The following is a 13,701-nucleotide window of genomic DNA, read 5'->3' on the forward strand; positions in this document are numbered from 1 at the left end:
TGGTGCCTATTGTGTTCAATGCCGATGCAATTTCTGTGTTTCATCAACATTCTGAATGTCCACAGATTACAGAATGCCTCCAGATGTGCTTCGCAAACTACTACCAGTCTTCCATCGAACGATCAAGCGTAGACTGTTTAAGACATTACTCCCATGGGGAAAAGTCCGCATGGTGCTTATTGTGTTCAATGCCGATGCAAATTTTGTGTTTCATCAACACTCTGAAGGTCCACAGATTACAGAATGCCTCCAGATTTGCTTCGGAAACTACTACTAGTCTTCCAGTGTACGATCAAAGCGTAGACAGTTTAAGACATTACTCCCATGGAGAAAAGTCCGCATGGTGCATATTGTGTTCAATGCCGATGCCATTTTTGTTTTTCATCAACATTCTGAATGTCCACAGATTACAGAATGCCTCCAGATGTGCTTCGGAAACTACTACCAGTCTTCCATCGAACGATCAAGCGTAGACAGTTTAAGACATTACTCCCATGGAGAAAAGTTCGCATGGTGCTTATTGTGTTCAATGCCGATGCAATTTTTATGTTTCATCAACACTCTGATAGTCCGTAGATTACAGAATGCCTCCAGATGTGCTTCGGAAACTACTACTAGTCTTCCAGTGTACCATCTAAGCGTAGACAGTTTAAGACATTACTCCCATGGAGAAAAGTCCGCATGGCGCTTATTGTGTTCAATGCCGATGCAATTTTTGTGTTTTATCAACACTCTGAAGGTCCACAGATTACAGAATGCCTCCAGATGTGCATTGGAAACTACTACTAGTCTTCCAGGGAACGATCAAAGCGTAGACAGTTTGAGACATTACTCCCATGGAGAAAAGTCCACATGTTGCTTATTGTGTTCAAAGTCGATGCAATTTTTGTGTTTCATCAACACTCTGAAGGTCCACAGATTACAGAATGCCTCCAGATGTGATTCGGAAAATACTACTAGACTTGCAGTGTACGATCAAAGCGTGGACAGTTTAAGACATTACTCTAATGAAGAAAAGTCCACATGGTGCTTATTGTGTTGAATGCCGATGCAATTTTTGTGCTTAATCAAAACTCTGAACGTCCACAGATTACAGAATGCCTCCAGATGTGCTTCGGAAACTACTACTAGTCTTCCAGTGTACGATCAAAGCGTAGACTGTTTAAGACATTACTTCCATGGAGAAAAGTCCGCATGGTGCCTATTGTGTTCAATGCCGATGCAATTTTTGTGTTTCATCAACATTCTCAATGTCCACAGATTACAGAATGCCTCCAGATGTGCTTCGGAAACTACTACCAGTCTTCCATCGAAAGATCAAGCGTAGATAGTTTAAGACATTACTCCCATGGGGAAAAGTCCGCATGGTGCTTATTGTGTTCAACGCCGATGAAATTTTTATGTTTCATCAACACTCTGAAGGTCCACAGATTACAGAATGCATCCAGATGTGCTTCGGAAACTACTACTAGTCTTCCAGTGTACGATCAAAGCGTAGACAGTTTAAGACATTACTCCCATGGAGAAAAATCCGCATGGTGCTTATTGTGTTCAATGCCGATGCAATTTTTGTGTTTCATCAACACTCTGAAGGTCTACAGATTACAGAATGCATCCAGATGTACTTTGGAAACTACTACTAGTCTTCCAGGGAACTATCAAAGCGTAGACAGTTTAGGACATTACGCCCATGGAGAAAAGTTTGCATGGTGCTTATTATGTTCAATGCCGATGCAAATTTTGTGTTTCATCAACACTCTGAAGGTCCACAGATTACAGAATGCCTCAGGATGTGCTTCAGAAGCTACTACTAGTCTTCCAGTGTACGATCAAAGCGTAGACAGTTTAAGACATTACTCCCATGGAGAAAAGTCTGCATGGTGCCTATTGTGTTCAATGCCGATTCAATTTTTGTGTTTCATCAACATTCTCAATGTCCACAGATTACAGAATGCCTCCAGATGTGCTTCGGAAACTACTACCAGTCTTCCATCGAACGATCAAGCGTAGACAGTTTAAGACATTACTCCCATGGAGAAAAGTCCGCATGGTGCTTATTGTGTTCAATGCCGATGCAATTTTTATGTTTCATCAACACTCTGAAGGTCCACAGATTACAGAATGCCTCCACATGTGCTTCGGAAACTACTACTAGTCTTCCAGTGTACCATCTAAGCGTAGACAGTTTAAGACATTACTCCCATGGAGAAAAGTCCGCATGGCGGTTATTGTGTTCAATGCCGATGCCATTTTTGTGTTTCATCAACACTCTGAAGTTCCACAGATTACAGAAATCCTCCAGATGTGCTTCGGAAACTACTACTAGTCTTCCAGTGTACGAGCAAAGCGTAGATAGTTTAAGACATTACTCCCATGGAGAAAAGTCCGCATGGTGCTTATTGTGTTCAAAGCCGATGCAATTTTTGTGTTTCATCAACACTCTGAAGGTCCACAGATTACAGAATGCCTGAGATGTGCTTCGGAAACTACTATTAGACTTCCAGTGAACGATCAAAGCGAAGACAGTTTAAGACATTACTCTCATGGAGAAAAGTCCGCATGGTGCTAATTGTGTTCAATGCCAATTCAATTTCTGTGATTCATCAACACTCTGAAGGTCCACAGATTACAGAATGCCTCCAGATGTGCTTCGGAAGCTACTACTAGTCTTCCAGTGAAAGATCAAATCCTAGACAGTTTAAGACACTACTCCCATGGAGAAAAGTCCGCATGGTGCTTATTGTGTTCAATGCCTATGCTATTTTTGTGTTTCATCAACACTCTGAAGGTCCACAGATTACTGAATGCTTATAGATGTGCTTCGGAAACTACTTTTAGTCTTCCAGTGTACGATCAAAGCGTAGACAGTTTAAGACATTACTCCCATTGAGAAAATTCCGCATGTTGCTTATTGTGTTCAATGCCGATGCAATTTTTGTGTTTCATCTACACTCTGAAGGTCCTCAGATTACAGAATGCATCCAGATGTGCTTCCGAAACTACTACTAGTCTTCCAGTGTACGATCAAAGCGTAGACAGTTTAGGATATTACTCCCATGGAGAAAAGTTTGCATGGTGCTTATTGTGTTCAATGCCGATGCAAAATTTGTGTTTCATCAACACTCAGAAGGTCCACAGATTACAGAATGCCTCCAGATGTGCTTCGGAAACTACTACTAGTCTTCCAGTGTACGATCAAAGCGTAGACAGTTTAAGACATCACTCCCATGGAGAAAAGTCCGCATGGTGCTGATTGTGTTCAATGCCGATGCAATTTCTGTGCTTAATCAAAACTCTGAAGGTCCACAGATTACAGAATGCCTCCAGATGTGCATTGGAAACTACTACTAGTCTTCCAGTGTACGATCAAAGCTTAGACAGATTTAGACATTACTCCCATGGAGAAAAGTCCACATGTTGCTTATTGTGTTCAAAGTCGATGCAATTTTTGTGTTTCATCAACACTCTGAAGGTCCGAAGATTACAGAATGCATCCAGATGTGCTTCGGAAACTACCACTATTCTTCCAGTGTACGATCAAAGCGTAGACAGTTTAAGATATTACTCCCATGGAGAAAAATCCCCATGTTGCTTATTGTGTTCAATGCTGATGCAATTTTTGTGTTTAATCATGACTCTGAAGGTCCACAGATTACAGAATGCATCCAGATGTGCTTCGGAAACTACTACTGGTCTTCCAGTGTACGACCAAAGCGTAGACAGTTTAAGACATTACTCCCATGGAGAAAAGTTTGCATGGTGATTATTGCGTTCAATGCCGATGCAAATTTTGTGTTTCATCAACACTCTGAAGGTCCACAGATAACAGATTGCCTCCAGATGTGCTTCGGAAACTACTACTAGTCTTCCAGTGTACGATAAAAGCGTAGACAGTTTAAAACATTACTCCCATGGAGAAAAGTCAGCATGGGGCTTATTGTGTCCAATGCCGATGCATTTTCTGTGTTTCATCAACATTCATCAACATTCTGAATGTCCACAGATTACAGAATGCATCCAGATGTGCTTCCGAAACTACTACTAGTCTTCCATCGAACGATCAAAGCGTAGACAGTTTAAGACATTACTCCCATGGGGAAAAGTCCGCATGGTGCTTTTTGTATTCAATGCCCATGAAATGTTTGTGTTTCATCAACATTCTGAAGGTCCACAGATTACAGAATGCCTCAAGATGTGATTCGGAAAATACTACTAGTCTTCCAGTGTACGATCATAGCGTGGACAGTTTAAGACATTACTCCCATGGAGAAAAGTCCGCATGGTGCTTATTGTTTTCAATGCCGATGCAATTTTTGTGCTTAATCAAAACTCTGAACGTCCACAGATTACAGAATGCCTCCAGATGTGCATTGGAAACTACTACTAGTCTTCCAGGGAACGATCAAAGCGTAGACAGTTTGAGACATTACTCCCATGGAGAAAAGTCCACATGTTGCTTACTGTGTTCAAAGTCGATGCACTTTTTGTGTTTCATCAACACTCTGAAGGTCCACAGATTACAGATGGCCTCCAGATGTGCTTCGGAAACTACTACTAGTCTTCCAGTGTACGATCAAAGCGTAGACAGTTTAAGACATTACTCCCATTGAGAAAAGTCCGCATGGTGCTTATTGTGTCCAATGCCGATGCAATTTCTGTGTTTCATCAACTCTCTGAATGTCCACAGATTACAGAATGAATCCAGATGTGCTTCGGAAACTACTACCAGTCTTCCATCGAACGATTAAGCGTAGACAGTTTAAGACATTACTCCCATGGGGAAAAGTCCGCATGGTGCTTATTGTGTTCAATGCCGATGCAAATTTTAGTTTCATCAACACTCTGAAGGTCCACAGATTACAGAATGCCTCCAGATGTGCTTTGGAAACTACTACTAGTCTTCCAGTGTACGATCAAAGCGTAGACAGTTTAAGACATTACTCCCATGGAGAAAAGTCCGAATGGTGCCTATTGTGTTCAATGCCGATGCAATTTCTGTGTTTCATCAACATTCTGAATGTCCACAGATTACAGAATGCCTCCAGATGTGCTTCGCAAACTACTACCAGTCTTCATCGAACGATCAAGCGTAGACTGTTTAAGACATTACTCCCATGGGGAAAAGTCCGCATGGTGCTTATTGTGTTCAATGCCGATGCAAATTTTGTGTTTCATCTACACTCTGAAGGTCCACAGATTACAGAATGCCTCCAGATTTGCTTCGGAAACTACTACTAGTCTTCCAGTGTACGATCAAAGCGTAGACAGTTTAAGACATTACTCCCATGGAGAAAAGTCCGCATGGTGCATATTGTGTTCAATGCCGATGCAATTTTTGTTTTTCATCAACATTCTGAATGTCCACAGATTACAGAATGCCTACAGATGTGCTTCGGAAACTACTACCAGTCTTCCATCGAACGATCAAGCGTAGACAGTTTAAGACATTACTCCCATGGAGAAAAGTTCGCATGGTGCTTATTGTGTTCAATGCCGATGCAATTTTTATGTTTCATCAACACTCTGATAGTCCATAGATTACAGAATGCCTCAGGATGTGCTTCGGAAACTACTACTAGTCTTCCAGTGTACCATCTAAGCGTAGACAGTTTAAGACATTACTCCCATGGAGAAAAGTCCGCATGGCGCTTATTGTGTTCAATGCCGATGCAATTTTTGTGTTTCATCAACACTCTGAAGGTCCACAGATTACAGAATGCCTCCAGATGTGCATTGGAAACTACTACTAGTCTTCCAGGGAACGATCAAAGCGTAGACAGTTTGAGACATTACTCCCATGGAGAAAAGTCCACATGTTGCTTATTGTGTTCAAAGTCGATGCAATTTTTGTGTTTCATCAACACTCTGAAGGTCCACAGATTACAGAATTTCGCCAGATGTGATTCGGAAAATACTACTAGACTTGCAGTGTACGATCAAAGCGTGGACAGTTTAAGACATTACTCTAATGAAGAAAAGTCCACATGGTGCTTATTGTGTTGAAAGCCGATGCAATTTTTGTGGTTAATCAAAACTCTGAAGGTCCACAGATTACAGAATGCCTCAAGATGTGCATTGGAAACTACTACTAGTCTTCCAGGGAACGATCAAAGCGTAGACAGTTTGAGACATTATTCCCATGGAGAAAAGTCCACATGTTGCTTATTGTGTTCAAAGTCGATGCAATTTTTGTGTTTCATCAACACTCTGAAGGTCCACAGATTACAGAATGCATCCAGATGTGCTTCCGAAACTACTACTCTTCTTCCAGTGTACGATCAAAGCGTAGACAGTTTAAGACATTACTCCCATGGCGAAAAATCCGCATGGTGCTTATTGTGTTCAATGCCGATGCAATTTTTGTGTTTCATCATCACTCTGAAGGTCCACAGATTACAGAATGCATCCAGATGTGCTTCGGAAACTACTACTAGTCTTCCAGTGTACGATCAAAGCGTAGACAGTTTAAGACATTACTCGCATGGAGAAAAGTTTGCATGGTGCTTATTGTGTTCAATGCCGATGCAAATTTTGTGTTTCATCAACACTCTGAAGGTCCACAGATTACAGAATGCCTCCAGATGTGCTTCGGAAACTACTACTAGTCTTCCAGTGTACGATCAAAGCGTAGACTGTTTAAGACATTACTTCCATGGAGAAAAGTCCGCATGGTGCCTATTGTGTTCAATGCCGATGCAATTTTTGTGTTTCATCAATCTGAATGTCCACAAATTACACAATGCCTCCTGATGTGCTTCGGAAATTACTACCAGTCATCCATCGAACGATCAAGCGTAGACAGTTTAAGACATTACTCCCATGGAGAAAAGTCAGCATGGTGCCTATTGTGTATAATGCCGATGCAATTTTTGTGTTTCATCAACATTCTCAATGTCCACAGATTACAGAATGCCTCCAGATGTGCTTCGGAAACTACTACCAGTCTTCCATCGAAAGATCAAGCGTAGATAGTTTAAGACATTACTCCCATGGGGAAAAGTCCGCATGGTGCTTATTGTGTTCAATGCCGATGAAATTTTTATGTTTCATCAACACTCTGAAGGTCCACAGATTACAGAATGCATCCAGATGTGCTTCCGAAACTACTACTGTTCTTCCAGTGTACGATCAAAGCGTAGACAGTTTAAGACATTACTCCCATGGAGAAAAATCCGCATGGTGCTTATTGTGTTCAATGCCGATGCAATTTTTGTGTTTCATCAACACTCTGAAGGTCTACAGATTACAGAATGCATCCAGATGTACTTTGGAAACTACTACTAGTCTTCCAGGGAACTATCAAAGCGTAGACAGTTTAGGACATTACGCCCATGGAGAAAAGTTTGCATGGTGCTTATTGTGTTCAATGCCGATGCAAATTTTGTGTTTCATCAACACTCTGAAAGTCCACAGATTACAGAATGCCTCAGGATGTGCTTCGGAAGCTACTACTAGTCTTCCAGTGTACGATCAAAGCGTAGACAGTTTAAGACATTACTCCCATGGAGAAAAGTCTGCATGGTGCCTATTGTGTTCAATGCCGATTCAATTTTTGTGTTTCATCAACATTCTCAATGTCCACAGATTACAGAATGCCTCCAGATGTGCTTCGGAAACTACTACCAGTCTTCCATCGAACGATCAAGCGTAGACAGTTTATGACATTACTCCCATGGAGAAAAGTCCGCATGGTGCTTATTGTGTTCAATGCCGATGCAATTTTTATGTTTCATCAACACTCTGAAGGTCCACAGATTACAGAATGCCTCCACATGTGCTTCGGAAACTACTACTAGTCTTCCAGTGTACGATCAAAGCGTAGATAGTTTAAGACATTACTCCCATGGAGAAAAGTCCGCATGGTGCTAATTGTGTTCAATGCCAATTCAATTTCTGTGATTCATCAACACTCTGAAGGTCCACAGATTACAGAATGATTCCAGATGTGCTTCGGAAGCTACTACTAGTCTTCCAGTGAACGATCAAATCCTAGACAGTTTAAGACACTACTCCCATGGAGAAAAGTCCGCATGGTGCTTATTGTGTTCAATGCCTATGCTATTTTTGTGTTTCATCAACACTCTGAAGGTCCACAGATTACTGAATGCTTATAGATGTGCTTCGGAAACTACTTTTAGTCTTCCAGTGTACGATCAAAGCGTAGACAGTTTAAGACATTACTCCCATTGAGAAAATTCCGCATGTTGCTTATTGTGTTCAATGCCGATGCAATTTTTGTGCTTCATCTGCACTCTGAAGGTCCTCAGATTACAGAATGCATCCAGATGTGCTTCCGAAACTACTACTAGTCTTCCAGTGTACGATCAAAGCGTAGACAGTTTAGGATATTACTCCCATGGAGAAAAGTTTGCATGGTGCTTATTGTGTTCAATGCCGATGCAAATTTTGTGTTTCATCAACACTCTGAAGGTCCACAGATTACAGAATGCCTCCAGATGTGCTTCGGAAACTACTACTAGTCTTCCAGTGTACGATCAAAGCGTAGACAGTTTAAGACATTACTCCCATGGAGAAAAGTCCGCATGGTGCTTATTGTGTTCAATGCCGATGCAATTTCTGTGCTTAATCAAAACTCTGAAGGTCCACAGATTACAGAATGCCTCCAGATGTGCATTGGAAACTACTACTAGTCTTCCAGTGTACGATCAAAGCTTAGACAGATTTAGACATTACTCCCATGGAGAAAAGTCCACATGTTGCTTATTGTGTTCAAAGTCGATGCAATTTTTGTGTTTCATCAACACTCTGAAGGTCCGAAGATTACAGAATGCATCCAGATGTGCTTCGGAAACTACCACTATTCTTCCAGTGTACGATCAAAGCGTAGACAGTTTAAGATATTACTCCCATGGAGAAAAATCCCCATGTTGCTTATTGTGTTCAATGCTGATGCAATTTTTGTGTTTAATCATGACTCTGAAGGTCCACAGATTACAGAATGCATCCAGATGTGCTTCGGAAACTACTACTAGTCTTCCAGTGTACGATCAAAGCGTAGACAGTTTAAGACATTACTCCCATGGAGAAAAGTTTGCATGGTGATTATTGCGTTCAATGCCGATGCAAATTTTGTGTTTCATCAACACTCTGAAGGTCCACAGATTACAGATTGCCTCCAGATGTGCTTCGGAAACTACTACTAGTCTTCCAGTGTACGATAAAAGCGTAGACAGTTTAAAACATTACTCCCATGGAGAAAAGTCAGCATGGGGCTTATTGTGTCCAATGCCGATGCATTTTCTGTGTTTCATCAACATTCATCAACATTCTGAATGTCCACAGATTACAGAATGCATCCAGATGTGCTTCCGAAACTACTACTAGTCTTCCATCGAACGATCAAAGCGTAGATAGTTTAAGACATTACTCCCATGGAGAAAAGTCCGCATGGTGCTTTTTGTATTCAATGCCCATGAAATGTTTGTGTTCCATCAACATTCTGAAGGTCCACAGATTACAGAATGCCTCAAGATGTGATTCGGAAAATACTACTAGTCTTCCAGTGTACGATCATAGCGTGGACAGTTTAAGACATTACTCCCATGGAGAGAAGTCCGCATGGTGCTTATTGTTTTTAATGCCGATGCAATTTTTGTGCTTAATCAAAACTCTGAAGGTCCACAGATTACAGAATGCCTCCAGATGTGCATTGGAAACTACTACTAGTCTTCCAGGGAACGATCAAAGCGTAGACAGTTTGAGACATTACTCCCATGGAGAAAAGTCCACATGTTGCTTTCTGTGTTCAAAGTCGATGCAATTTTTGTGTTTCATCAACACTCTGAAGGTCCACAGATTACAGATGGCCTCCAGATGTGCTTCGGGAACTACTACTAGTCTTCCAGTGTACGATCAAAGCGTAGACAGTTTAAGACATTACTCCCATGGAGAAAAGTCCGCATGGTGCTTATTGTGTCCAATGCCGATGCAATTTCTGTGTTTCATCAACTCTCTGAATGTCCACAGATTACAGAATGAATCCAGATGTGCTTCGGAAACTACTACCAGTCTTCCATCGAACGATTAAGCGTAGACAGTTTAAGACATTACTCCCATGGAGAAAAGTCCGCATGGTGCTTATTGTGTTCAATGCCGATGCAATTTTTGTGTTTCATCAACACTCTGAAGGTCCACAGATTACAGAATGCCTCCAGATTTGCTTCGGAAACTACTACTAGTCTTCCAGTGTACCATCAAAGCGTACACAGTTTAAGACATTACTCCCATGGAGAAAAGTCCGCATGGTGCTTATTGTTTTCAATGCCGATGCAATTTTTGTGCTTAATCAAAACTCTGAACGTCCACAGATTACAGAATGCCTCCAGATGTGCATTGGAAACTACTACTAGTCTTCCAGGGAACGATCAAAGCGTAGACAGTTTGAGACATTACTCCCATGGAGAAAAGTCCACATGTTGCTTACTGTGTTCAAAGTCGATGCACTTTTTGTGTTTCATCAACACTCTGAAGGTCCACAGATTACAGATGGCCTCCAGATGTGCTTCGGAAACTACTACTAGTCTTCCAGTGTACGATCAAAGCGTAGACAGTTTAAGACATTACTCCCATTGAGAAAAGTCCGCATGGTGCTTATTGTGTCCAATGCCGATGCAATTTCTGTGTTTCATCAACTCTCTGAATGTCCACAGATTACAGAATGAATCCAGATGTGCTTCGGAAACTACTACCAGTCTTCCATCGAACGATTAAGCGTAGACAGTTTAAGACATTACTCCCATGGGGAAAAGTCCGCATGGTGCTTATTGTGTTCAATGCCGATGCAAATTTTAGTTTCATCAACACTCTGAAGGTCCACAGATTACAGAATGCCTCCAGATGTGCTTTGGAAACTACTACTAGTCTTCCAGTGTACGATCAAAGCGTAGACAGTTTAAGACATTACTCCCATGGAGAAAAGTCCGAATGGTGCCTATTGTGTTCAATGCCGATGCAATTTCTGTGTTTCATCAACATTCTGAATGTCCACAGATTACAGAATGCCTCCAGATGTGCTTCGCAAACTACTACCAGTCTTCATCGAACGATCAAGCGTAGACTGTTTAAGACATTACTCCCATGGGGAAAAGTCCGCATGGTGCTTATTGTGTTCAATGCCGATGCAAATTTTGTGTTTCATCTACACTCTGAAGGTCCACAGATTACAGAATGCCTCCAGATTTGCTTCGGAAACTACTACTAGTCTTCCAGTGTACGATCAAAGCGTAGACAGTTTAAGACATTACTCCCATGGAGAAAAGTCCGCATGGTGCATATTGTGTTCAATGCCGATGCAATTTTTGTTTTTCATCAACATTCTGAATGTCCACAGATTACAGAATGCCTACAGATGTGCTTCGGAAACTACTACCAGTCTTCCATCGAACGATCAAGCGTAGACAGTTTAAGACATTACTCCCATGGAGAAAAGTTCGCATGGTGCTTATTGTGTTCAATGCCGATGCAATTTTTATGTTTCATCAACACTCTGATAGTCCATAGATTACAGAATGCCTCAGGATGTGCTTCGGAAACTACTACTAGTCTTCCAGTGTACCATCTAAGCGTAGACAGTTTAAGACATTACTCCCATGGAGAAAAGTCCGCATGGCGCTTATTGTGTTCAATGCCGATGCAATTTTTGTGTTTCATCAACACTCTGAAGGTCCACAGATTACAGAATGCCTCCAGATGTGCATTGGAAACTACTACTAGTCTTCCAGGGAACGATCAAAGCGTAGACAGTTTGAGACATTACTCCCATGGAGAAAAGTCCACATGTTGCTTATTGTGTTCAAAGTCGATGCAATTTTTGTGTTTCATCAACACTCTGAAGGTCCACAGATTACAGAATTTCGCCAGATGTGATTCGGAAAATACTACTAGACTTGCAGTGTACGATCAAAGCGTGGACAGTTTAAGACATTACTCTAATGAAGAAAAGTCCACATGGTGCTTATTGTGTTGAAAGCCGATGCAATTTTTGTGGTTAATCAAAACTCTGAAGGTCCACAGATTACAGAATGCCTCAAGATGTGCATTGGAAACTACTACTAGTCTTCCAGGGAACGATCAAAGCGTAGACAGTTTGAGACATTACTCCCATGGAGAAAAGTCCACATGTTGCTTATTGTGTTCAAAGTCGATGCAATTTTTGTGTTTCATCAACACTCTGAAGGTCCACAGATTACAGAATGCATCCAGATGTGCTTCCGAAACTACTACTGTTCTTCCAGTGTACGATCAAAGCGTAGACAGTTTAAGACATTACTCCCATGGCGAAAAATCCGCATGGTGCTTATTGTGTTCAATGCCGATGCAATTTTTGTGTTTCATCATCACTCTGAAGGTCCACAGATTACAGAATGCATCCAGATGTGCTTCGGAAACTACTACTAGTCTTCCAGTGTACGATCAAAGCGTAGACAGTTTAAGACATTACTCGCATGGAGAAAAGTTTGCATGGTGCTTATTGTGTTCAATGCCGATGCAAATTTTGTGTTTCATCAACACTCTGAAGGTCCACAGATTACAGAATGCCTCCAGATGTGCTTCGGAAACTACTACTAGTCTTCCAGTGTACGATCAAAGCGTAGACTGTTTAAGACATTACTTCCATGGAGAAAAGTCCGCATGGTGCCTATTGTGTTCAATGCCGATGCAATTTTTGTGTTTCATCAATCTGAATGTCCACAAATTACACAATGCCTCCTGATGTGCTTCGGAAATTACTACCAGTCATCCATCGAACGATCAAGCGTAGACAGTTTAAGACATTACTCCCATGGAGAAAAGTCAGCATGGTGCCTATTGTGTATAATGCCGATGCAATTTTTGTGTTTCATCAACATTCTCAATGTCCACAGATTACAGAATGCCTCCAGATGTGCTTCGGAAACTACTACCAGTCTTCCATCGAAAGATCAAGCGTAGATAGTTTAAGACATTACTCCCATGGGGAAAAGTCCGCATGGTGCTTATTGTGTTCAATGCCGATGAAATTTTTATGTTTCATCAACACTCTGAAGGTCCACAGATTACAGAATGCATCCAGATGTGCTTCCGAAACTACTACTGTTCTTCCAGTGTACGATCAAAGCGTAGACAGTTTAAGACATTACTCCCATGGAGAAAAATCCGCATGGTGCTTATTGTGTTCAATGCCGATGCAATTTTTGTGTTTCATCAACACTCTGAAGGTCTACAGATTACAGAATGCATCCAGATGTACTTTGGAAACTACTACTAGTCTTCCAGGGAACTATCAAAGCGTAGACAGTTTAGGACATTACGCCCATGGAGAAAAGTTTGCATGGTGCTTATTGTGTTCAATGCCGATGCAAATTTTGTGTTTCATCAACACTCTGAAAGTCCACAGATTACAGAATGCCTCAGGATGTGCTTCGGAAGCTACTACTAGTCTTCCAGTGTACGATCAAAGCGTAGACAGTTTAAGACATTACTCCCATGGAGAAAAGTCTGCATGGTGCCTATTGTGTTCAATGCCGATTCAATTTTTGTGTTTCATCAACATTCTCAATGTCCACAGATTACAGAATGCCTCCAGATGTGCTTCGGAAACTACTACCAGTCTTCCATCGAACGATCAAGCGTAGACAGTTTATGACATTACTCCCATGGAGAAAAGTCCGCATGGTGCTTATTGTGTTCAATGCCGATGCA

Source organism: Schistocerca gregaria, chromosome 9, assembly GCF_023897955.1.
Source record: "Schistocerca gregaria isolate iqSchGreg1 chromosome 9, iqSchGreg1.2, whole genome shotgun sequence".
NCBI classification, from domain to species: domain Eukaryota; kingdom Metazoa; phylum Arthropoda; class Insecta; order Orthoptera; family Acrididae; genus Schistocerca; species Schistocerca gregaria.